General features: G+C 38.9%; 2 pseudogenes across 1 annotated transcript; one reads left to right on the forward strand and one right to left on the reverse strand.

The window, feature by feature from the left end:
* Window positions 1-874: 874 nt before the first annotated feature.
* On the reverse strand, window positions 875-19,864 carry LOC114310673 (FACT complex subunit SPT16-like; annotated as a pseudogene). The gene is made up of 6 exons (XR_014361097.1): window positions 19,726-19,864; window positions 7,559-10,854; window positions 7,379-7,453; window positions 7,257-7,294; window positions 2,905-4,125; window positions 875-1,870 (listed from the first exon to the last, which is right to left on the reverse strand). The product of XR_014361097.1 is annotated as an FACT complex subunit SPT16-like (transcript).
* LOC114301662 (MOB kinase activator-like 1A pseudogene) lies at window positions 6,304-6,939 on the forward strand (annotated as a pseudogene).
* Window positions 19,865-24,033: the final 4,169 nt, after the last annotated feature.

The raw sequence follows: 24,033 nt of genomic DNA on the forward strand, positions 1-24,033 counted from the left end.
AACCCAGTTACACAATGCACCCAGATTTTATGCACATGGACCACATATGTGAGCTGGGGAAAATGATCACAAAGAGACAATCATGAATATATTTGAGGAACATAATGTTGATTAAATGCATAGCCATGGTTAGCCAATGCCATCTTCCCCCCACCCTCCTCATTTTCCCTCCACCACCCAATTCGACATCTTCCTCTTACCCTCCCTTGCCTCCTCGTCCTTGCCCTTTGCCTCTCTCTCTCTCTCTCTCTCATATGTATGTATAGATAGATAACTATACAGTGTTAAGGTCATGTTTGGCTATGCAAAAATAAGTGGTAAGGATATTTTTATCCTAATGACTCGATTGGTCAGTCATGTGTGGCTCACATGTCATGTTTCTGTTTAAAACCCTAACAAATTGTTAACAAACGGGGTTTAGTATCAAAAGATGAAACTGAGAAGGTTGAGTGTTTAGTTTTAAACATTAGGGGACAACTAAAACATAGGTCATAGTTGAGTTGAGGGGATGTAATGTAATTTACCATTTGATATGCCAATGAGTTTGTATTCAGTTTCATTAAAAGACAGAACAACATTTTAACAATGTGATTAGAAGTTCTGGTGCTGAATTTCTTTTGGTTGATCAATGAATTTGCAAAAATGTGGGAGGCTCTTAGATAGAGACTCTCATAGATGAGAAGTTTCATAAAAACTGTCATGAAGATCTAGTGCGCCGATTAAACAACCAACCACATAGTTAGGGGAACAAATGCTTAAGCTAATGAATCAATTTGTCTCTTGCATTGGCCAGGTTTTGACATAATCTTCTTGAATTATGAGTGTGAAGGCTGAATTTTCCAGCACTGGGAGAATTGAAAAGCAAACCGAACCAGATGAAACCCTAATTCACTGAAAGTAGAACCTCACTGTCAAATGCACAAAATTATCATACCGAGAAATAGAAGAATCAACACAATTGACAACTTGAATCTGTTCTTGTTTCTTGAATAATTCCAAAATGGTTTGCAAAATACAGACTATATATAAGTTGAATTTGCAGCCTCAGATTGGAAAGAACTGTGAACTGCATGGATCCTCCAAATACTTAGCTTTGGGGCTGCAGTATGGCGGTGATAGAGCACCACAGATCCGCCGGCATATCTTTCACCACCAATACTTCCATATGGAAACTTCATAAGCAGTGTGTCAAAACCTGTAAAATAAAATTGCACAAGCATATGCAGAAGTCAAAGGATGCCAAGCAATGAGAAGAAAATGATGTAAACAAATCCAAAGGAGAAGAAAGGGATAAAAAAGTAAATAAAAATGATGTTAGAGAATCAATACTGTGAAATGATGGGATAAGCTAGGTATCCTCTTCCATAACAAGAAACAAAGGAGAACTGAATTTATTGTGCTCATGTCAAAAAGAAAATACATGGTTTTGAAGAACATATCAAATTGAGACCCATATATGCTTTACACAGTAAACAACAAAAAAGATCTCAAAAAACATACGGCAAAAGAGATTATTCAGTTGTTCCGGAGTATCCATGTGCACGAGGTGTTCCCGATCAATGGCTGACGTTGTCCCACTCTTGGCCAACCAAAATGACTCAAGTTGACTTCAATTATCCATAACTATTGCTTTTATTGGTCCAGATTTGAAACTACTGAATAATTACCCATGGCTAACATAAGTAGATGCAACTTTTGCATTGCATTGTATTCATCCCACACTTCGAAATCACCTTTGATAATTAATTGTTTGCAGAAGATAGTGCTATTGCAAAGATGCCTTTAACCTCAAACTTATACACATGATAAGCGTGATATGTGACATTAGGACTTCCTAGTAAATTTTAGAGACAATACAGACATGGAAAACCTAGGGATGGCAATTTGAAACCGGCCCGACGGGGATCCCCGATCCCGACCCCGACCCCGATTTAAGCGGTTTTTCCCCGAAAAATACCCCCGACGGGGAGGTGACGGTATTTGAAAATCAATCCCCGATCTGTCACGGGCCGGGGACGGTGATCAGTGTTTGATCCCCGGCCCGGCCCGATCCCCAGCCCCGTCCCCGTCCCCGGCCCCGGCCCCATCCCCGAATTTCCCCGAAGTGAAATTACTTTTATGCCCCTTATATTTATATATTTATATATATATAATAAACCAACTCTCTCCCTCACTCTCATCTCAACTCTAACTCTCTCGTTCATCTCTCTCTCCCTCACTCTCATCTCAACTCTAACTCTCTCGTTCATCTCTCTCTCCCTCACTCTCATCTCAACTCTCTCCCACTCTCTCGTTCATCTCACATCACTGTCAACTCTCTCTCTCTCGCGGTCACCGACGAACCCACCGACGGCGTCACTCAATCCAGCCACTCTCGATCACCGACGAACCCACTCGCGGTCACCGACGAACCCAGCCACTCTCGATCTCAATCTCTGTCACCACCACCACCGAACCCACCGACGGCGTCGCTCAGATTTGTCTGTGTTAGATCTGTCTCTGTGTGTGTGTGTGTGATCTGATCTGATCTGATCTGTGTCTGTGTTAGATCAATTTTTTTCTGTGTGTATGAGTGATCTGATCTGATCTGTGTCTGTGTTAGATCAATTTTTTTTTTTTTTTTTAAAGTTTAAATCTGTATTTGTTGATGATGATAAAACATAGTATTTTTTGTTTCAGATCTGTGTGTGTGAGTGTGAGGCATCTGAATTTTTTTTTTTTTTTTTATAGCCGGGGAATGCTCGGGGTCGGGGAAACCCGATCCCCGTTGGGGGCGGGGGTGGGGGCAGTGATAGAATTCCCGTCGGGGATCGGGGCCGGGGAAAATTCGACCACCGGGGATCGGGGACGGGGAGTGTGATCCCCGGCCCCGCCCCGCCCCGCCCCGTTGCCATTCCTAAAAACCATACCGTTTGCATTTATCGCATCCTTAAAGGAGAGTGTTTTTCTTGAGGGTACCCATAGAGAAGACATCCGGTAAAATTAGTATAAACTTCTAGAGGGCGGCTATGTTACATAGATTTGGGTATGGGTACGGGTACGGGTGTCAGGTGTCAAGTACGTATCTAGAGATCGGATTCGTCAAACCATAAATTTAAAGGTCCGCAAACTCAGCAAAATATGTTATATTTTTATATTTTTAATATGTGAGATAAAATGGTGTTACATGTAACTTAAAATGTCAAAAAGATATTTATAGCAATTATACAACAATATGTACTCGCAATAATAGTGTTAAATACAATTATATAAAAAGTATCCAATGCAAAGTATTCGACACATATCCCATATCCATATCCGAGTGTCTGGTGTTCGACATTGTAGTTGATTTATTTTGAAGTGTACATGTAACATAGGTTCAAACCATGGAAACATCCTCTCCACATACAACGGTAACCAGGTAAGACTGCCCACGTTTTACTCTCCCCAGATCCTGAAGTGGCAGGCACCTCGTGCATTGAGACTGCCCTTTTCTAGATACTTTCATCTTAGTCTCTTCTGCTGCAAACAAGCAACACATGTATGAGACATATCATTCTCTACACATGCATCGTGGGCTGTCCCATGGATAAGCCAGGGACAGAGCAATAACACAAGGACAAAAACACATGATTTTCATACCCAGATATATAAAACAGCAGAGGAAGTATACATATGTTACTATCAAACATAACATACCAAAACAATGACTTCGTATACACAACCTACTAACAAAGTCTCAGCTGAACCATTTGAGGTTAGCATCAGGAATACTGTTTCACCACTGTGATCTATCTAGGGGCAAGCAAATTGTATGCATACCCAAACAAAAAAAAAAGGGAAAAAAAAGAGGTATGGATCAATCCCTATAGACATAGAAAAGCTAAGTGTGTCTCAAAGAAAGAAAACCGTTTTGGTTTTAATTCTGAGGAAAGATAAGGAAAAAGGGGAAAAAACCTTTCTCAAGTTCCAAGCACTCACCTGAAACCATAGCATCTGATTCCAAAAAGAAGTAATCTGAAGACAGCTCCGGCTATAAAAAAAAAATTCTGCGTATTTCAATTGGACTGAGCAGAAAACTAACTAATGATTTGAGAGGTCAAACAAATTACCTTTAAAAGACTCTTACACCACTGTATACACAGTAAAAGTGTAGAAAATTTAATGTATAAAGAGAAATAGAGAATTGTATTATTGATTGATATAATGTTGATGTATTACAAGATTGATTAAATTACAATTCCTATACAATCTATATATAGAAGAAAATGTGGTAGTAGGTGTAGTGGAGGTGATAGTGGGTTAGGTGAAGTGGAGTGTGTGGTGAAGTGGAGGTAGGTGAAGTGGAGTGTGTAGTGGAGTAGGTGAAGGTAAAGATGGGAAATTCTAACAGCCCCCCGCAAACTCAAGGAGGAGAGAAACTAACCAACTTGAGTTTGGAGAGAGTAACAAAACAAGAAAATACATAAAAATAAAAAAGGATAGGAGACACTGTATGGTCGTGTCAGACCGTTGGTGAAGACACTGAATGGTGGTGTCATAACGTTGTAGAGGACACTGTATGGGGGTGTCATAACGTTGTAGAGGACACTGTATGGGGGTGTCATAACGTTGTAGAGGACACGGTATGGTGGTGTCAGACCGCTGTAGAAGACAGTTTATGGGGTCATGTCGGACCGTTGTAGAAGACAGTTTATGGGGTCATGTCGGACCGTTGTAGAAAAACAGTTTATGGGGTCATGTCGGACCGTTGTAGCAGACAATGTTGTGACAGTTTACGGAGTCTTGCTGGACCCTTGTAGAAACTAACCGGAATCAATGTCGGGACAGTTTACAGAGTCTTGTCGGACCCTTGTAGAAACTAACCGGAATCTATGTCAGGACAGTTTACAGAGTCTTGTCGGACCCATAAAGGAGCTAACCGGAATCAATGTCGGGACAGTTTACAGAGTCTTGTCGGACCCATAAAGGAGCTAACCGGAATCAATGTCGGGACAGTTTATAGGGTCATGTCGGACCGTTGAAAAGTTGCACCCTCAAAAGGTGTGCCCAATTTTTCAAAAGGCGTGCCATCAAAAGGCGTGCCCAATTCATCAAAAGGTGTGCCGGACATGATGGCGAGGCACGTGGGCGCCTTGGCTTGCGTGCCCGTTTGTCGGCTGGTGGTAAGAGGCGCGCGATGCGCGTGGCTGCCTCGGCTATAAGACAGAGGCTGAGGCTGAGGCAAAAAACCTGCGAGAGATATTCTGAGAGAGATTTCTGAGAGAGATTCTGTAACACTCTGTTTTCTGAGAGAGATTGCTGAGAGAGATACTGTGTAACACTCTGTTGCCTAGAAAATGGCTGCATCGTCTTCCCGCGGGCTGCTCACCCTCTTTCCCGACCTCAACGAGTCAACAAGAGAGAGAACTGGTGCGGTGGCACTGGAAACTCAACCAAGCGCCCCGGAGTTTGCTCCGTTGAACTTTCCGATGCGGTCTGTGGAGCAAAGAATGGCAGTGCAGTCAGATGTGGAAGCCAATCAGTATACTTTGAAGGTATGTGTGGAAAGCATGACGGCGGTCACAAACTTGTCGAACCGGCTGCAGAGTAGGACAAATGAGGTGCAGCAGTTAACCGCCCAGCTGGCTCTGCTCCAACGCATGTATAAGGATGCGCGAGCAGAGATAAGTGTACTAAAGGCAGAAAATAAGGAGCTGAAGCGGAAGGCCACCGTGATGTTCCGATTTGGAGGGCCGCCATATGCTGCAGTGGAGGAGCAGGGAGGAGGCAACTTGCTTGGTGGTCTAGGAAGCACGGAGGCAACACCGTCAAGGGCCTTCCAAGACAGAGGCAAGAAGAAGAGACCGGCTGCAGAGTAGAGAAGAAAAATCCCACTGTGGGTGTGGTTGTTTTGTTGTTTTTGTTTTTTTTTTGTTTTTTTTTGTTTTTGTTTTTTTTTTTTTTTTTTGATGTAAAATGGGGATCGGGGTGAGCCCCGACATGAATAAAATGAGTTTGTGGAATGATGATTTTTTTTTTTTTTTTTTTTTTTTTTTTTTGAAAAGTAAGGGAATCGAATAATAAAAAAAAAATATGGAGATAGTGATGAAATGATAAGCATGGTGATGATGAATATTAATAATGAATAAAAATAGAGCACCAATTAAGTTTTATAATAAAAAATAAAATTTGGGTGGTGAATGGGTGTGATTAAAAAAGAAAAGTAAGCATGGTGATGATGAATATATAATAATGAATAAAAATAGAGCACCAATTAAGGTTTATAATAAAAAATAAAATTTGGGCGGTGGGACAAAAAGATGGTTTATAATAAAAGTGCACATGGGTTGGTTCCAGAGTTATATTGGTCTCTTCAACCACTACCTCTGTCTCGTTGAAAAGTGAAAAGCTAGTCATCTCTCTCTCTCTCTGCACCTGGTCTCTCTCTCTCTGGCATGAACTGGTTTGGAGATGAAGAGATCACACGCATACACACATGCATCTCTCTCTCTCTCTCTAGATCCATGAGTCTCTTCGGTCTGGGCAGGAACCAAAGGATATTTCGCCCGGAGTAAGGGGGCACAGCTGAGAAAGCACATTGATGCAACATTAGGGAGTGGAAATCTGAGAGAAGCAGTAAGACTTCCTCCAGGGGAGGACGCTAATGAATGGCTGGCTGTCAACACTGTGGACTTCTTCAACCAGGTGAACTTGCTGTATGGTACCCTCACAGAGTTCTGCACTCCAGAAAACTGTCCTACAATGACTGCAGGCCCCAAGTATGAGTACAGATGGGCAGATGGTGTACAAATCAAGAAACCAATTGAAGTTTCAGCTTCAAAATATGTTGAATATATTGAAAACAGGGAAAGGAAAATGGAGGAAAAGATGGATGTGGATGGTGGAAATAATAGAGTGGATGATTCTCCGAGCCCAACCCCGAGAGAGAGAGATATCAAGCATCTCTGGTGTATATGAGCTGGTCTGTGGTCTGTGTGGAGGATGGGTCTGGAAAAACTTGGTCTTCGTTGGCAGCCATTGTAAAGGCAGAAAAGAGCTTAATTATGGAAGAAGGTATGTGTAAAAAAAAAAACAAGCAGACTAGGTTGAGGTCCGGCGGGCGGCTAAGGTGAGGTTGCCGCCCGCCGGGAAGCGAAAATACTAGAAGAAAATGTGGTAGTAGGTGTAGTGGAGGTGATAGTGGGTTAGGTGAAGTGGAGTGTGTGGTGAAGTGGAGGTAGGTGAAGTGGAGTGTGTAGTGGAGTAGGTGAAGGTAAAGATGGGAAATTCTAACAAAAAGACTGCATGAGTTGAGCAGAAAAATAAAAGTTACCTGACGAATGTGAGAAGCTCCAGCACTAATTATTAAAATTCTATATCTTTAAGAGTCCGCAACACATGAGAACAAAGAAACAACCTTGTACTCTTCATATATCTTTGCGACAAGACCCGTTGCGCATTTGGTTAGACAAGCAACTTTCACACCTGCAGCCTGCTGATGACACTGCATAACTTGAAGAAAGGAAAAAAAAAAAAAAAAAAAAAAAAAAAGAGGAGGTAAGTGCATGGTTATGGGTGACCGTTCTTCTCTGTCTACCTCAACTTGGGCCTTTCAGAAAGGCTGCCACTGGGAGGTCTTTTATCAGGCACCCGAGGCTTCCCAAAAGGAGGCTTAATCTTCCTTCGCTTCCTCTCGTCCTCACTGTCTGATTCATCCCCCTTCTCTCTATCTGCCTTGCTTGCTTCCCTTTCCAACTCTTCCCATGTTTTCCCTGCTTCTTCCTCCGAGACTTCTTCAGAGTCCTCTTCATTGTCATCCTCAGACTCCACCAATGACTCACTCTCATCATCCTCTTCCTCTGACACTGAGTCCGATTGCACATCTGAGGGCTCATACCCTTTGTCTGACTCCTGCAAGTTGTCGGTATCTGAATCACTAACTTCCATGTTCAAGAATTCCCATCCACCATCCTCAATGAATTTTTCTGGGTCATCAATGATTGTTTTCAGTATGGGTCGCCAGTTCAGATTTAGCCTGCTCTCATAATACTTGAGATCTGTTGTGTCAAGCCACTCCTTGATGCCAGCTAGTGAGGTTGAAGGGATAGAGTCAATCCGAAAGACATCCCGCTTAAAGTCCTTGAATACTATGGACATGTCAAAATTCTTCTGCCCAAGACCTACTCTCTCTAGGTTAACTATCTCAATTTCATTTAAGGTGATTACCACAAACGGTGTCTCTATGAGCTCAACTAGACAGCTTGAAGTTGGGACAACAAAAGCTGAAGCTTTGTGTGGTACACACCATGGAAGCCAAGGTCTCTAAAGGGCTGGTCAAACTCCAAATCAAGTGCTTTGAATTGGGGTTGCCCCCATAGATCGATCGTTCACCTGATTCACAAAGTTCTGGAAGTCCATGTTAATTTTGTTCTTCCTGTCCCTCTCTCTCTGTTCTTCCTCAATCTCATCAGGGTCATAGGCAGATCTTTTTCCACCTCCAAGTGTCTGGACCACATCCATCACCTCAACATAGAACTGCACATCCTTTGTTTTCTTGTTTCCCATCATTATGTGGTTATGCAGATGAAAGTGCAGCAGAGTGATCATTTCCCTCTCTGCTGGCTGGAAGAATGCATGTTTGATGTTAGCAAACATAATTTCTGCACGTTCATCTGACCTCGAAGTTGAATACCAAAACCCATATGTGTGAGCTTCTAATGTACCCGTCAGCTTTCTCCCACGACCACCAAACACGGGACGGATCCATAGATCAGACAACCTTATTGGCTTAAATTTGGCCCCTGCAAGTTGAAGTTTCTCCTGAGTAACTAAGGTTGCTCTCTCAGCTTTCTCAGACTCCCTGGAGGAAACCTGCCTGCGGATGGTTTTAATGAGCTGTACCACTTCACTTATGCGCCTTGGGTCCTTCGAGCGGAATGACACTTCCTTAACATAAATAGAACTATGAAATTTCAGGGAGTTTGTGTCGTGTGGATTGAAAGGGGTGCCAGGTACATTAAAGATGATTTGGATATAGCAAGAACGATTTGTGTCCTGCTGGCTAGACACTTTTTACCATTGCAACATGGAAAGGGACCATGCTTCCATAAATTGGTAATAGGATAGCTTCATTCCTCTGGTCAATCTGAATCATCAAATCTCTTGGAGTTGGTAGATCATTAACATTCTTGTATGCAATCAATTCAACAGATGGCTTCGCTGCACCACAATTATCCATCATCCCAGAACCCCCACCGGCAAGCCTCCTAGCAGTTTCTTCATTCTTCTGCCGGGCCAGTTCTGCCTGGTGCTGCCTTTGTTGTTCCTCCTTTGACATCTCATGATTGACTGACCTGAGGGTTGCCTTTGATGGCAATGCCTTGGATCTATTAGCTTCAGCTTTGACTTTTGGCTGTTCTTCTTCTTCTTCTTCTTCATCCTCATTGAATGAGTATGCCACATCCTTCACAGCTTTAGAACCCATAGTTGTCACCACTTCCGGACTCTTTTCACCAACAATAACTGTGTCAGAAAGCCGAACAGAAAATTTTTGGGTCTTTGGGTTCTTTGTCTCAGCCTGCAAGTTTTGAAAACCAAGTGACACATTAAAAACCATGCCTGGTTTCAATACCCGATCATTCTTTCCATTAAGACTAAGCCCGGACTCCCGAAACTCAAGGCCAATTCCAGTCCCTGCAGACTTTGTCAAGTTTGCGACCAATTCAGGCGCATCCTTCTCAACTACTGAGAGGGCTGCTTTGTATGCAGCACCAGCCTTGTTCCCAGGTTTCAAAGCACTGAATACTGATTGCTGCATCATGGGCCTTGAGAAGAACCTCATACTCTGCAAAGCATTTGCATCAATCAAAAAAGTTCAGGCAACATTTGAGCAGTAGCCGTTGTGACAGGATCCAATAGCACATATGATCACACTAGTAGAGTCATAGTAAAGGTTCTCATCATTGCTAGAAGCACTTGGTTTGAGATCAAACTCTCCTCCACTCTGAAAAATAGGAGGGTAACATATATGAATATTTTCTGCCTTCAGCTTCACCTTAACTTTTGCAGGTTCAAGAATGACCTTTTCTTTGTCATCTATCAGTGAAGAATGGGACACTTTCTTCTCCTCATCAATAACTTTTTCAAGCATTGGGATCACAAAATGCTTCATCACTGATGAAGTTAAGTATGCAGCTTTCTTCACATTCGTAATGTCAGCACTGTCCTTCACCGCAAATAGGTCTGAAAATCCATTTGTAATGTCACTGAGCTGGAAATTTGCATTCTTTAGTTTCTCAGCCCACATCTCCAGAAGATTCCCTTCAGGAATCTCTCTTGCTATATATCCAACTACAGGGGTATCATGATCATCCAATTTTGACTGAGCACGCACAGCACGAAATATGCTATCCATTAATGCAGTTCCATCATCATTTTTGGCCTTTACATGCATCACAACTTCTGCATCCACAACCTCCTTAGCAGTCTTCTTCACAACTTCAAGTAAAGAAGCCTTCTTCTGGCTACACAAGAAATGGATTTGCTTCTTCATGAATACCATTATTGTATCAGGGAACTCATAACCAACCAACCACACATTCAGAGCTGATGATTTCAAATACCGCAAGTCTTCAGATGGCAGAGGCGTTGCAATTGCAAGAACTTCAGAAGCACCCCACAGATCATTATTGTATTCATTCCAGTGTGAATATAACATTTTTAACCGCTTCCAAAAAGGCAACCAGATTGATGGAGTAAGCACTGGCCCCTCCTGATGCCTTGCCAATAGTAGTTTTTGCATTACCATTTCGGTGTTCAGCCATTGAAAATGGTATAGGTATAGTACTTGAATCCTGGATGATTTAGCAGTTTGAGTTTTCCAGTAAGCATATACTGTAAGAAATAACAAATAATAATCAGTTCCCTGCATTCTTTCCATATGGAAATAGGTTGACATGAATTGAATTCATTTTGGGTTAGATTTAGAAATCAGTGTTTAAATTAATAAAATTTAAAATTTCTAAAAATCTCAAAATGGCAACTTTTGATGTCAAAATGACTCCATCCACTATAAATCTCCATGAACAAGAAACAGTCAAAGCACATTCAGAATAATAGATAACACAAAAATAATAAGGCAGATGACACATACAAATGACATATATGCTAAGAAGCATGGACACGAACACATAACACAACATGGGGATGCCAACACAACAATTCTCAAAAAATACTAGACATGACACATGGGGACACACAGAATATATGATTTTATATATTTATTATATGTCTTATATATGAATATATCATTATAAGACAATAAATAAAACACTAATTTCTATAAATTGATATTATTATTCTTTTATCATTTTATTCTAAGTTATTTTGTTCAAACTTATAATTAGTTTTGTGTATGTTTAATCAATGGACACGTGTTTAATCAATGGACACGTGTCTAAGCAATGGATACATGTTTCCTCTAAGTGTCCAAAGAGTGTCCGAGTCTAAATTCTTTTTTAAAAAATACGGCACATTTGAGTGAGTGTCTGACATGTGTCGCGAAAGTGTCCAACAAGTGTCGGTGTCCGACATGGACACGACACCAACACACCACCCTTTTAGAAGTGTCTGTGTTTCTTAGCATATATTATATAAAATTGATTTTTTATGGCTCGTAACGCATGCCGTAAAAACTCTTTCACGGCATGCACACGAATGTTGTTATATGATATGCCATGGAAAGTTGATTGTCATTTATGACATGCATGTAAAGTCATAAAAAATAATAAATTACGTCGCATAAAACATTTTATGACATACTTTTTATGTCGTATATAACATTTTACAACATTTTCTATATGTCGTAAATAACGACATTTTTCACGACATACTTTTACGTGTGTTAAATAATTACTCTTATCACAACAGACTTTTGCAAGCCCGTAGAAGGTTATTTTTTATAATATATATGCCTCATTATGTTGTTTCTATACCTTCTGTTACATTTTTTTCATGTTTCATACAATTCCAAATATCATCACAAATTCATTTCTCGCTCTATATAATAATACCAAATAACACTGCAAATTCTAGCATATATATACACTACATCAGTTTTGAAGCTAAACTGTCAAGTGATTCGAATCTTCCTCATAAAGAGACACACAAATAAGAAGACCTCACCCCAAAAACTAAGCACAAACCACTACAAGAAAAGACATTTTTGGCACCTAAAAATTTAATCGCTAAAGCTATTTTTATGGTCGTTGAAGTTATTTGGCACCCAAAAACTTGAGTCGCCAAACTAATCGTACAACTAAGTCAAAATAACACAAAACCATAATGTCTATATGCCCATGTCATGAGTCCAATGTCAATTTGTAATAAAGAAAACAAAAATTAAAATACACAAGAATAAAATATACATTTTAGTATAAAAGACTAGTAAATGAAGGCACTCCCAATTCAAAAAAACAAAATTTTAAACTATGCACTCCCAAATTTTTTTTTTATTTTTTATTATAATTAGTATATGGATATTTGTGCTCAGAAATCTAGCTCAATACTTAATGTTGAATAATCACAAAATATTGAAAAAAAGGGCTATGCAGCACAGGCCTATAAAAAGAGATGAAAATCCATTCCAACCTGAAAAATAAATTAGTGTCCACCACCTCTATGGCTTTCAAAAACATGTAATAGCTGAAATATGAGTTCTTAAATCAAAAAGAACATAGAGGGGGAGAGAACATTTAAAATTCAGGTTTGATAGACTGCCAAAAAACAAAACAAAATAAAAGCTGACAAAAAAACAATGAAGCCCTAATTATGCTAACTCTAGTTCTTTCCTAGAAAGCCCATTTGACCTTGCTCTTAAAACATGCTATTGTTATTTATACTTATTTCATAAAGAGCCAACTTGACCTTTACTTGGCAAAGCAGCATACTAGCACCCTTCACCCTTCAACAAACATGTAATAACTGAGAATGTTGTAAAGTTATTAAAACATCATAAACCAAGCCTTGAATAAATGGAAAATTAGCACCCTTCACCAATAAACCATCATATATATGTTACATGGACTCTTCTATTTCCCCCAAAAGTACCCGTATCCACCAGATGTAACAAGGGTAAGAGTGTGGGATATGTGTCCGACACACATACCCAATTTGGACACTTGGATCTTCAACTCTTTACAATGTTTGAAGAATAAGAAACTCTAATTTGCTAGAAAAGAAACATTTGTAGTCTCTAACAAACATGAGAGATAGAAATTCTATATTTTCCTTAAATTCTATTTGATTTCAAACACATTTATACATAATTTATAACATTATATTAAAGAATATTATACAATATGTAACATATATAATTATCCATAATGAGTATCCATACCCATATCCTATTTTGGATACATATCCCAATATCCTAAGACTGAAGTTTATAAAGGTCTAACACTAGACGCGCATCCGTACCCAATACTCATACCCGAGTCTATGTAACAATATATCTGAACCCCCAAGGTGCAAACCTGTTCTTCTTTTACCCCCTTAGCCACTGATAAGTGTTGTCAAGGTACATTGATAAGTTCTAGTCGTCGAACCATAAATAAGTTAAAGGCTACCCCAACCTAAATCGAAATCCATTATCTATGAACTCTTGCAATGATCATCTAGACTGCCTTGGCGTAAGTTTTTTAGGGGAACTGAAGTCTACATTATATATATATACACAATGAAACAAATGATGTCATCTAAATTTGAAAAACATGATGCAAGATTTAATGTATAAAAATATAGAGAGAATTGTATTATTGATAGATTGTATTGAATTATGTATATTACAATTACAAGGATTCCTATTATATAGGAGTGTGTTTGGGAGTAGGTGGAGAGGTGGAGTAGGTGAAGTGGAGGTGGTAGTGGTGTAGTGGGTTAGGTTTAGTGGAGAGGTGGAGTAGGTGAAGTGGAGGTGGTAGTGGTGTAGTGGGTTAGGTTTAGTGGAGAGGTGGAGTAGGTGAAGTGGAGGTGGTAGTGGTGTAGTGGGTTAGGTTTAGTGGAGTAGGTGAGGTGGTAGTGGTGGTAGGTTTATGGTAAATTCTAACAGCCCCCCGCAAACTCAAGGAGGATAGAAACTAACCAACTTGAGTTTGAAGAGAGGAACAAAACAAGAAAATACATAAAAATAAAAAAAAAAAAAGGATAGGAGACACTGTATGGTCGTGTCAGACCATTGGTGAAGACTGTATGGTTATGGCAGACCGATGTAGAAGACAGTTTATGGGGTTATGTCGGACCGGTGTAGAAGACAGTTTATGGGGTCATGTCGGACCGTTGTAGCAGACAATGTTGTGACATTTGCTGTGACAGTTTACGGAGTCTTGCTGGACCCTTGTAGAAACTAATCGGAATCAATGTCAGGACAGTTTACAGAGTCTTGTCGGACCCTTGTAGAAACTAACCGGAATCTATGTCGGGACAGTTTACAGAGTCTTGTCGGACCCTTGTAGAAACTAACCGGAATCTATGTCGGGACAGTTTACAGAGTCTTGTCGGACCCTTGTAGAAACTAACCGGAATCAATGTCGGGACAGTTTACAGAGTCTTGTCGGACCCACAAAGGAGCTAACCGGAATCAATGTCGGGACAGTTTACAGAGTCTTGTCGGTCCCCTTAAAAAATCGCATCCTCAAAAGGTGCGCCCAATTCATAAAAAGGCGTGCCATCAAAAGGCGTGCCATCAAAAGGCGTGTCCACTTTATCAAAAGATGTGCCATGAAAAGGCGTGCCAGTTTGTCGGGCGTCAAGAGGCGCGCGATGCGCGTGGCAGCCTCGGCTATTTAACCAAGACGAAGGCAGAGGCTGAGGCAGAGAAAAAACTGAGAGAAACCTCTGAAAAATCCTTCGTGTTGCTGAGAAAGATAGTTCCGTTTGCGGAGAGAGATAGTCTGTAATACTCTGTTGCCCAGAAAATAGTCTGTAACACTTTGTTGCCCAGAAAATGGCCTCGTCTTCCCGGAGTCTGCTCACCCTCTTTCCCGACCTCAACGAGTCAACAAGAGAGAGAACTGGAGCGGTAGCACTGGAACCTCAACCTAGTGCCCCGGAGTTTACTCCGCTGAACTTTCCGATGCGGTCTGTGGAGCAAAGAATGGCAGTGCAGTCGGATGTGGAAGCAAATCAGTATACTCTGAAGGCATGTGTGGAAAGCATGACGGTGGTCACAAATTTGTCGAACCGGCTGCAGAGTAGGACAAATGAGGTGCAGCATTTAAACTCCCAGCTGGCTCTGCTCCAACGCATGTATAAGGATGCGCGAGCAGAGATAAGCGTGCTAAGGGCAGAAAACAAGGAGCTGAAGCGGAAGGCCACCGTGATGTTCCGATTTGGAGGGCCGCCATATACTGCAGTGGAGGAGCAGGGAGTAGTGATCGTGCCCAGTGGAGTGGGAAACACGGAGGCAGCACCGGCAAGGGCCGCCCAGGACGGAGGCAAGAAGAAAAGACCGGCGACAGAGTAGAGAAGAAAAATCCCACCTGTGAATGTGGTTGTTTCTTTGTATTTTTTTTTTTTTTTTTTTTTTTTTTTTTTGTATGTGGAAACATGGTGATTGGGATGAGTCCCGACATGAATAAAATGAGTTTGGTATGCAGATCTTCCTCTGCGCTTTTTTTTTTTTTTTTTTTTTTTTTTTTTGAAAATAATAATAATAAAAAAAAAATAAAAATAAAATGAAGTGTTGGAAGCCAGTGGAATCAATGAAGGCTAGTATAATATATTTGAGTGGGAAAAAGAATGATGGGTATGTGGATTATATAATAAAATAAAAGTGGGTGGATGATATGGTGCAGAGTGGCATGTATTGGTGCCTGGCACCCTGTCCGAGAATCATGCACTGGTGGGGCAAAAGTGGGTGGTGGATGACCCAAAGTGAATTGGCATGCTCTGCGTAACAGTTGCAACCCCAGTTCCACCACTGGTGCCAAAAAGAGAACCCTGAGACTGAGAATAACAATAATCTTCACATTAACCCATATAACCGTGGGTGATGGCCAAGAAACCAATTACCTGCAACATTAATGTCTTACTTCTTCCGGTTCTTGTGTTTTACTTTGACAATTTTTCGACCAGACTTGTCAGTGGTCGCACCAGAACCCAATGAAAAGCTGTCTCCAGCACCAAATTCTAGACTACCCGATGACTGAAATAGAGATGGATTTTGCGGAGCGCTCTGATTTGGTTGTTGGCTACCAAATTGAAAGGCGAGCCCTGGCGATGGAGCGGTTGAACCAAACATCATAGGGGCACTGTTGGTAGCAGCAACAGAAACCGAGGATGCTCCAAAGGAGAACCCAGTTGACAGAGACGCAGAACTAAATGTTGAGTTAAATGAAGGCTTGGTGGGCTGCCAAGTGGAATTAAATAAGCTTGAAGTGGCACCACTGGTGCTAATGGAGTTCGTCTCCGAAGAGGAAGCTGAAGAACTGAGACCAAAAAACAGTGCTTGAGCCAAACACATTAGGAGTTGTCGAAGAACCAAATACAGAACTACTAGTGAAGAAGAAATGAAGGAAATTTGGGTTTGTCCGGCGGGCGGCCAAGGCGAGATTGCCGCCCGCCGGTGAAGCGGAATTACTAAGTTGTTTAACCTTGCTCTGATACCATGCAAGATTTAATGTATAAAAATATAGAGAGAATTGTATTATTGATAGATTGTATTGAATTATGTATATTACAATTACAAGGATTCCTATTATATAGGAGTGTGTTTGGGAGTAGGTGGAGAGGTGGAGTAGGTGAAGTGGAGGTGGTAGTGGTGTAGTGGGTTAGGTTTAGTGGAGAGGTGGAGTAGGTGAAGTGGAGGTGGTAGTGGTGTAGTGGGTTAGGTTTAGTGGAGTAGGTGAGGTGGTAGTGGTGGTAGGTTTATGGTAAATTCTAACACATGAGAATCCCAACAAAGCAGAATTTTGAATGCATTATTCATAATAAATGTGGAGTTGTCTAGTACCTAATTGTGGATCTGGGGGAGCTTAAACTGGAAGGGAAAATGAGGATCTTTGTGAGGCTTCCGCTTTGGTGAGAGCAAAGAGTCAGAGAGTCAAAGTTGCATAAGACCAAACTTCTTTAAAATTGGATACTCAAAGTACAGTAACTTTAAAACCCCAAAATCTAAACACAGTAAAATGTAAGAGCAATCAAGTAATTCTTATAGCTTATTCTGACCTAAAGGTAACATAAGTAACATGTATAAAAGTACATTGGAAAGGAAACTATAGTTCAGTAGCTGACAAATTATGTTGATGAAGTGTGCAGCAGAAATGCCGATCTTTAGATGGATAGCAAGTCGACACTAATTAAGCAAATTCATGAGAGAGTGGGAATAGCATCAGCTGGACATAAATAATATCTGAGAAAAAGGACTATAATGTGAATTTGCATTTAATAGTGTCTGCCAGTGTTGGGAACCTGTTCAAAAGCTTTATTGGAACAGTACAAAATGATGGTGTAGTAAAGTTTATCCACAAGCACTCAATTTTCTTGATTATCTGCTTTTGCCTTTCACAAATTTGTCCTTCCCTTCAAGGGTATATTCATATATTCCCAAAATAAATGACACCCTTATAATTAGAAATGGAGTTGGTGGCGCTGTGGGTACATCTAGTGAGCAGAAGTAAAAAAATGCCAAAATAACTTTAAAATATATGAAAATATTTCAGCTCTGTACTTCTTAAATCCATACAACAATATAATGCCAAAATACCAGTACATTTCAATATAAACTTGCCTAGAGGCTAGAATCATACTCAACAATGTGCAAATCTGAGTTTTGGTAATTGTCCCATCAACATTCAGTCTTTAGGTAACAAAACTAATTTGCACAACAACAATAAGCAAACCATACTAACTAATGGTTGCTACAAAACAAAAAATCAATTGGCATCCCCTTTGGCACTGAAAATAAAAAAAAAATGCTAGAGACCAGGCAAAAAAAATCAAGAATAACTTTGTTTATATAAAAAAAGTCTCCACTTCCCCTACCTGAAAATGCATAATAAATTCAGTACAATGAAAATAATAAAAAGAAAAAGAAAAAACAAGAAGCTTCAGAAGAACCACCACACACAAAAGTAACTATTCACACCAAAACTCAAACAGAGCCAATGCATCAAACTCAAACAGAGCAGAACCATTGCCCTTGAAATTTCTAACTCCAACATGTGATTCTTTTCACACCTTCTAGATAGCAAAGTTTTTCCATGATTTCCATCATAAGCTTAAGATGAGAACAAAAAACAGATTCAAGAAAAAGGGCATTGCAGAGTTGACTTCTTTTTGCCAACTTGAACAAGCAAAAGAAAGAAAGAAAGAAAGAAAAGAAGTGTAGAGCTATTCAAATGTAAAACAAAAAAGAAAAGTAAATTATGAGTCATTGAATTCAAATGTAAGCCTAAACAGAGCTATTCAATTAGCAACAAAGAAATGTGTGTTTCTATTTACAGCCTATATATATGATGCTGTGAAAGAGAGGGAAAATCATAAATCATAATTTCCTAACCTGTGAGTATGAGTAAGACCATTTGAACCCTATGAATCATTCTATAGTGTAAGAGAGTTAGAATGATTATCATATATTAAATTTTAGAAACTTTCTTTAAGTACCTAAATCACTGAAGAAAAATGCATATACAGTTTCTTAAATTTAGTAACAGAACAACATATAATTAAAGTATTTGAAAAAAATTTAATTCTAAATATAATTTCTCTATCTCTCTTCTCTTCTTCATGATATGAAAATTTTTAGATAATATTTTTCAGTTTTTTCTTTCTCTACTCAAATCCAAGTTGATAAAATTTCCATCAATACAAGACCAGAATTACAGATCCAAAAAAGAAGTGTGAAAAAAAATTCCCTCCATGAAGCATTTGAATAAGGACAGCAACTAAAGTTGTAAAACAAACCAGACTACTCAAGTCCGAATCGTGTTTGACTTGATAAAACCAAGCCTCCAGTGTATATAGTTTGATTTTTTTTTTTAAGCATATTAATATTTGAAGCTTGACCCGATAAACTTATATGCTTTTGCATTATCTTTGATTTTTTTTTTTTTTTATAGTTTTTAATTTATTTATATACATTATAACAATAATAAATAAATAAACTACTCAAGCTTGGCCCGATTAAAACTCGTTTAAAATTGCTAAAAAGATAAACAAATCAAACTTGAACACATATTAAAAATTCATTACTACTCCTACTCAGTTCATTTAACAGCAGTTAACCTATCAGGTTACTGTGATATAATTTAAAAAAATAAAACATAAAACAGTAGTGGTAGTGGATCCCAGATTTGATAAATACTAATAAATGATACACACATTAGTTACAAAATAATAGTCCCTAAACTATATGTCTGAATTGTAATGGCAGAGTATGGCAATAGATAAACCAAACAGTGAGCTTCATGAGGTTGGTTTTACAAAGAAGTTAAAGTCTTTTTTATTTCATCACTGGATTTGATACAATTCATTTAAAGAAACAATCCAATCTGAAAAAGAAAAAAAAGGACCTACCTATAAACAATCACCACATGCTCTAACATGCAAATTTTCAAACAACTAACTCGCAGGCACAACATGAACATAATAAGAAAGAAATTTGGGACTTAACATTACAGATAAGAAAATTTACATTTGAGATCTTTGAAGATGTTGTATCCACATCTCTGCAAGGCTTTGAATCAATTCAACGAGAGAAGAACTTACCAGATGATTACGAATACTGGTGGTGGTCGCGAATTCTAGTTCCAGTCGCTGGCTGGAGAGAGAGAGACACAGAGGTTTCAGTCAAGTTTGATTTGGGGCAAAATGTTTGGTGCTTCCGAATTTTTATGGCTCGGTTCGTTTGAATGTGGTAAAATATTTTGGATGTTTCCAGCCATTTAAAATATGATTTTTCGGGCTAGTTAGTATCCTTGAATAAAAATCTATAATAAATTACCCTTCATTTTTCCACTTTGTTGTTAAAGATCATTTTTTTTTATTTTAATTTCACCCCTTATATTTTAATTTTTTTCAATTTACTCATAAAACTAATTATTTTTTAAAATTAGATAAAAAATATTATAATAATTATCATATAACATAAAAAATATATTACTATATTAAAATTTCAATTTATATTAAAAGTATTAATCCTATATAATAAAATATTTTTATATTGTGTGACTATTAATGTGTTGTTCTTTATTTAATTTTGGACAAAAATTAACTTTAAGGCTAAAGTGAGAAAAATGTAAAATATAAAAGGGGTTTTTTTTTTTAGGGTCCCTAATATTAAGACTTTATAGTATAAAGGACATTCAATATTTTAATGATGTCTAAGGTCCCTCAAATTAAACCAGAGAAAATTCGACTTCAGAGAGAAAATCTTAGCAAAATTTCTCCAGACTTACTTCAACTCAAAAAAATTCACAAAAACTCAGAGAAAATTTCCTTCCAATCTAGAGAAATTCACAAACCTCCTTAAGTAGTACCTTTCACTTTGAGGGAAAAACAATAGAAATCAAAGTCTTGAAATCATTGAACAGAGAATATGAATATAAATACTATGATATCTATGTGATGGAAAAAAACAAAAATTCAAACACGTTTCACAGAGATTTAGAGGAGAATCTTAGTATCATATGCATCTTGCTAAGGACCAGGTTTACAAAAAAACTATCCCAACAAAAGAACCAGACACTCTCAATTTATTTGCTTAGATAGTAAAAAAAAACAATAATGATAATTACCCATGATATTATTGATCTAGAGAAAATTCAACTTCACATAGAAAATCTCACCAAATATATTCTAGGAAGAATTTCTCTGAACTTGAAAATTTCTCTGACATTTCCTAGAATTCCCAAATTTCCCTTCTCTCCAGAGAAATTTCCCTTCTCTAGCCTTCATTAGGCATCTCACTCTCCAGAGAAATTTTGAAAATTTTTCTAAAATTTCTCTGGCCTTCCCTTCTCTCCAGAGAAATTTCCCTTATTTGGCCTTCCCTAGACATCCCACTCTCCAGAGAAATTTCAAAATTTCTCTGGCCTCCTTGGACTTCCTAAAATATTACCTTTCTAGAGAAATTTTGAAAATTCTCTAGCCTTCCCTGGACTTTCACAAACCTCTTAATATGCATATGTGAAACAATATCAAACAGAACACAATTCAATTTCCAAATCTTAATCACAACAAATCGAAGTAATTCCTTAATTATAGACCTCTCAACTCCACACACACAGTGATTTCAGAGAACGAATCACACAAAATAAACACAAAATCAAAGGTTGTGAACATCGATTAAGGAAAAAGGTGAAGATGCTCCTCCGATCACCGACCTTAACACCCTGCTCAACGAGTTCCTATTGGCTATCATGATTTCGCCGATCTCCGTCGCGCTCAACGTCACTATGCCCTGAAACACCTCTTCAACTTGTGGAAACAACTTGTGATCCTTGAGCCCTAGATAGTTATTCGCTACGCTCTTGAAGAAATTGAAATCACAGAGGGGAAAATGAATGTGAACATCGATTCGCCCTGGTCTAAGTATCGATGAATCAATATGTTCTTTGTTGTTCAACGTGAACGCCATCACTCTCTCATCTCTGCAACATGAACTCACAAGTCCATCCATGAAGTTCAGTACACCGAACAAGGTCATCGTTGTCGATTTCTCAATACTGAAATCATGATCGGACAACTTTGCAAGAAGGATTCGGAACCGAATCAGTGTTGAACAACCCTTTGAATCGGTGTTGAAACTGTTCATGGTTGATCAAATCACAGAGAGAGAGAGAGAGAGAGAGAGATGGATAAATTGAGGTCAGGTCAGTGAATCAGAGAGAGGGAATAAGAAATTGTTGGGTAGAAAGAGAAAGAGGAAGAGGGAGTGAATTTTCTCTGTGATATATGGGTGTAGGGTTAAGAGATCTTAGACATCACAAAATAAGATTGTGGATCTCTCCTATCACAAAAAATGAGAGAGGAACCTTAGATTAATTTTCCCAATATAAAATGCTAAAGTGGGAAAAAACAGTTTTAAGGGACAAAATAGGAAAGTGGCCAAATATATAGGAAGCAAAGTGTAATTTGCCTGTAACGCCCTCAAAATAATAACATTAAACCTATCAATATAGACATGCATTGATATATAAAAGCTTCACATTCTTCTATTCATCAAAGTTCCATTACCAAAAAGTATTACATGTTAACGACAAAAGCAAATGCCCTAAAGGCTTACAGCTTTCCAAGTTAACACTTGGTTACAACAAAAGAGTGCTAACTCATTTACACATTAGGTCCTTGGCTTGAATATACATGTAATACATCAAAGAAACTAAACAACAAAAGTCCGCCCGCCTCTAGCCTCCCAAGCTACGTCCTTGGAGGTGGCATGCTACCTGTACCTGAAAAATGATATTCCCATATAGGGTGAGCCACAGCCCAGTGGAAATACACTAAACCAAATATGAACAATGACTAAAAGATTAGCAGTTGATAGATGGCCAACACTGATACTTTCCCTTATCACACTTTACAATTTCATGACATACAAGTCCATGTTACAATCCATTTTCCAATTCTTTTCAATTCTCAATTTATAACCATGGCTCAGAACCTGGCCAAACAACTTATATGAGACAGTAACTCATATTAAGCACTTTTCTATTTCATAATAGATAAGCATATTAGCTATATCACACACCAACCGATAAGCATACAAGCTATATCATCACTTCCATAGATATGCATAAGAGCACTATCACACTTCCAAAGACAAGCATATGAGCTCTGTCAACATATTACTAGATAAGCATATGAGCTCTATCTATGGAGTCCATCCCCTATCTTCTCCTAACAACATCCGGTTTAGAGGTCCATCCCCTATCTTCCCCTAAACCGTGGAGTACATCCCCTATCTCCTCCAACACGACACAATGCATATAAACAATAATTATACATATCATCACACAACACATAAATTTAATGTATTCTTTCAACCGTCATACTCAATGACACATTCCAGTGATTAGTTTCAGTTTGCCTAATCATCATGCATTGTCTACAACAATCAAGACTATCCTCCACCGATAGCCCAAAGCAGTTATTTTTATACAGAAAATAAATGCAACAATGGATATATATAATCAACATTTCAACCAGGTGAGTGATAAATAATCCAACTACACCTTTTAATTCCATACATTTCCAAATCAATTGCTCATTCCTCATAATTAATTATGCGAATCAATTAACCAATGTAATTAGGGCATATTCCATAATTAACATTACAACCCTTAGGTTCCATTTTCATTAATGTCTCAACATTAATTTCGCTTTTCTATGCCAAACATGCATCTAGGTTTTTATATAGTTAAAACCCCAACATTTGTAAATTTACACAAAAGCCCCAAACTTTCACAAAATTACCAAACCAACCCCAACATCTCAAAATGCTAAAATTTAAAGACAAAACCCATAGTGAGGAGTAGGTTATCCCTACCTCAAAAGATGACTCCCAACCAAGAAGGTAAAGAAAATGAAAATGCTCCAAACCACGAATTTCCTGGATCAAAAGATAGCCCTCGACGATCAACAACCTTTTTGTAAAGGCCAAAGGTGAGGAAATCACTCCTACTAGATCAATACCTAGAGAGAAGTCAAGGTTTTAGAGAGAGGAGCTCTCAAAATGGGTTTTAGAAAAAGTAGGAGAGAGAAAGAAAAGTAAAAAGTGATTTAAAATCACCCAGTAGATAACTCATACACGCATGACCCGCTCGAGCGGAGAACACAACGCTCGAGCGCCAAGAACAAAAATCTGAACACGCTCGAGCGCAATAAGGCCCGCTCAAGCGCCAAGACACAAGAATAAAGCACTTCCGCTCGAGCGCGAAAACCAGTTTGCTCGAGCGTAGATTTTCCCCGCCCAGAACTTATACCCAGAAAGTACTACCCGCTCGAGCGCCACCAAACCTGCTCGAGCGCTACCGCTCGAGCGTAAACAAACCCGCTCGAGCGTAAAAATCACAT

Source organism: Camellia sinensis, chromosome 2 (assembly GCF_055761805.1).
Source record: "Camellia sinensis isolate YWXY chromosome 2, ASM5576180v1, whole genome shotgun sequence".
Classification (NCBI taxonomy): domain Eukaryota; kingdom Viridiplantae; phylum Streptophyta; class Magnoliopsida; order Ericales; family Theaceae; genus Camellia; species Camellia sinensis.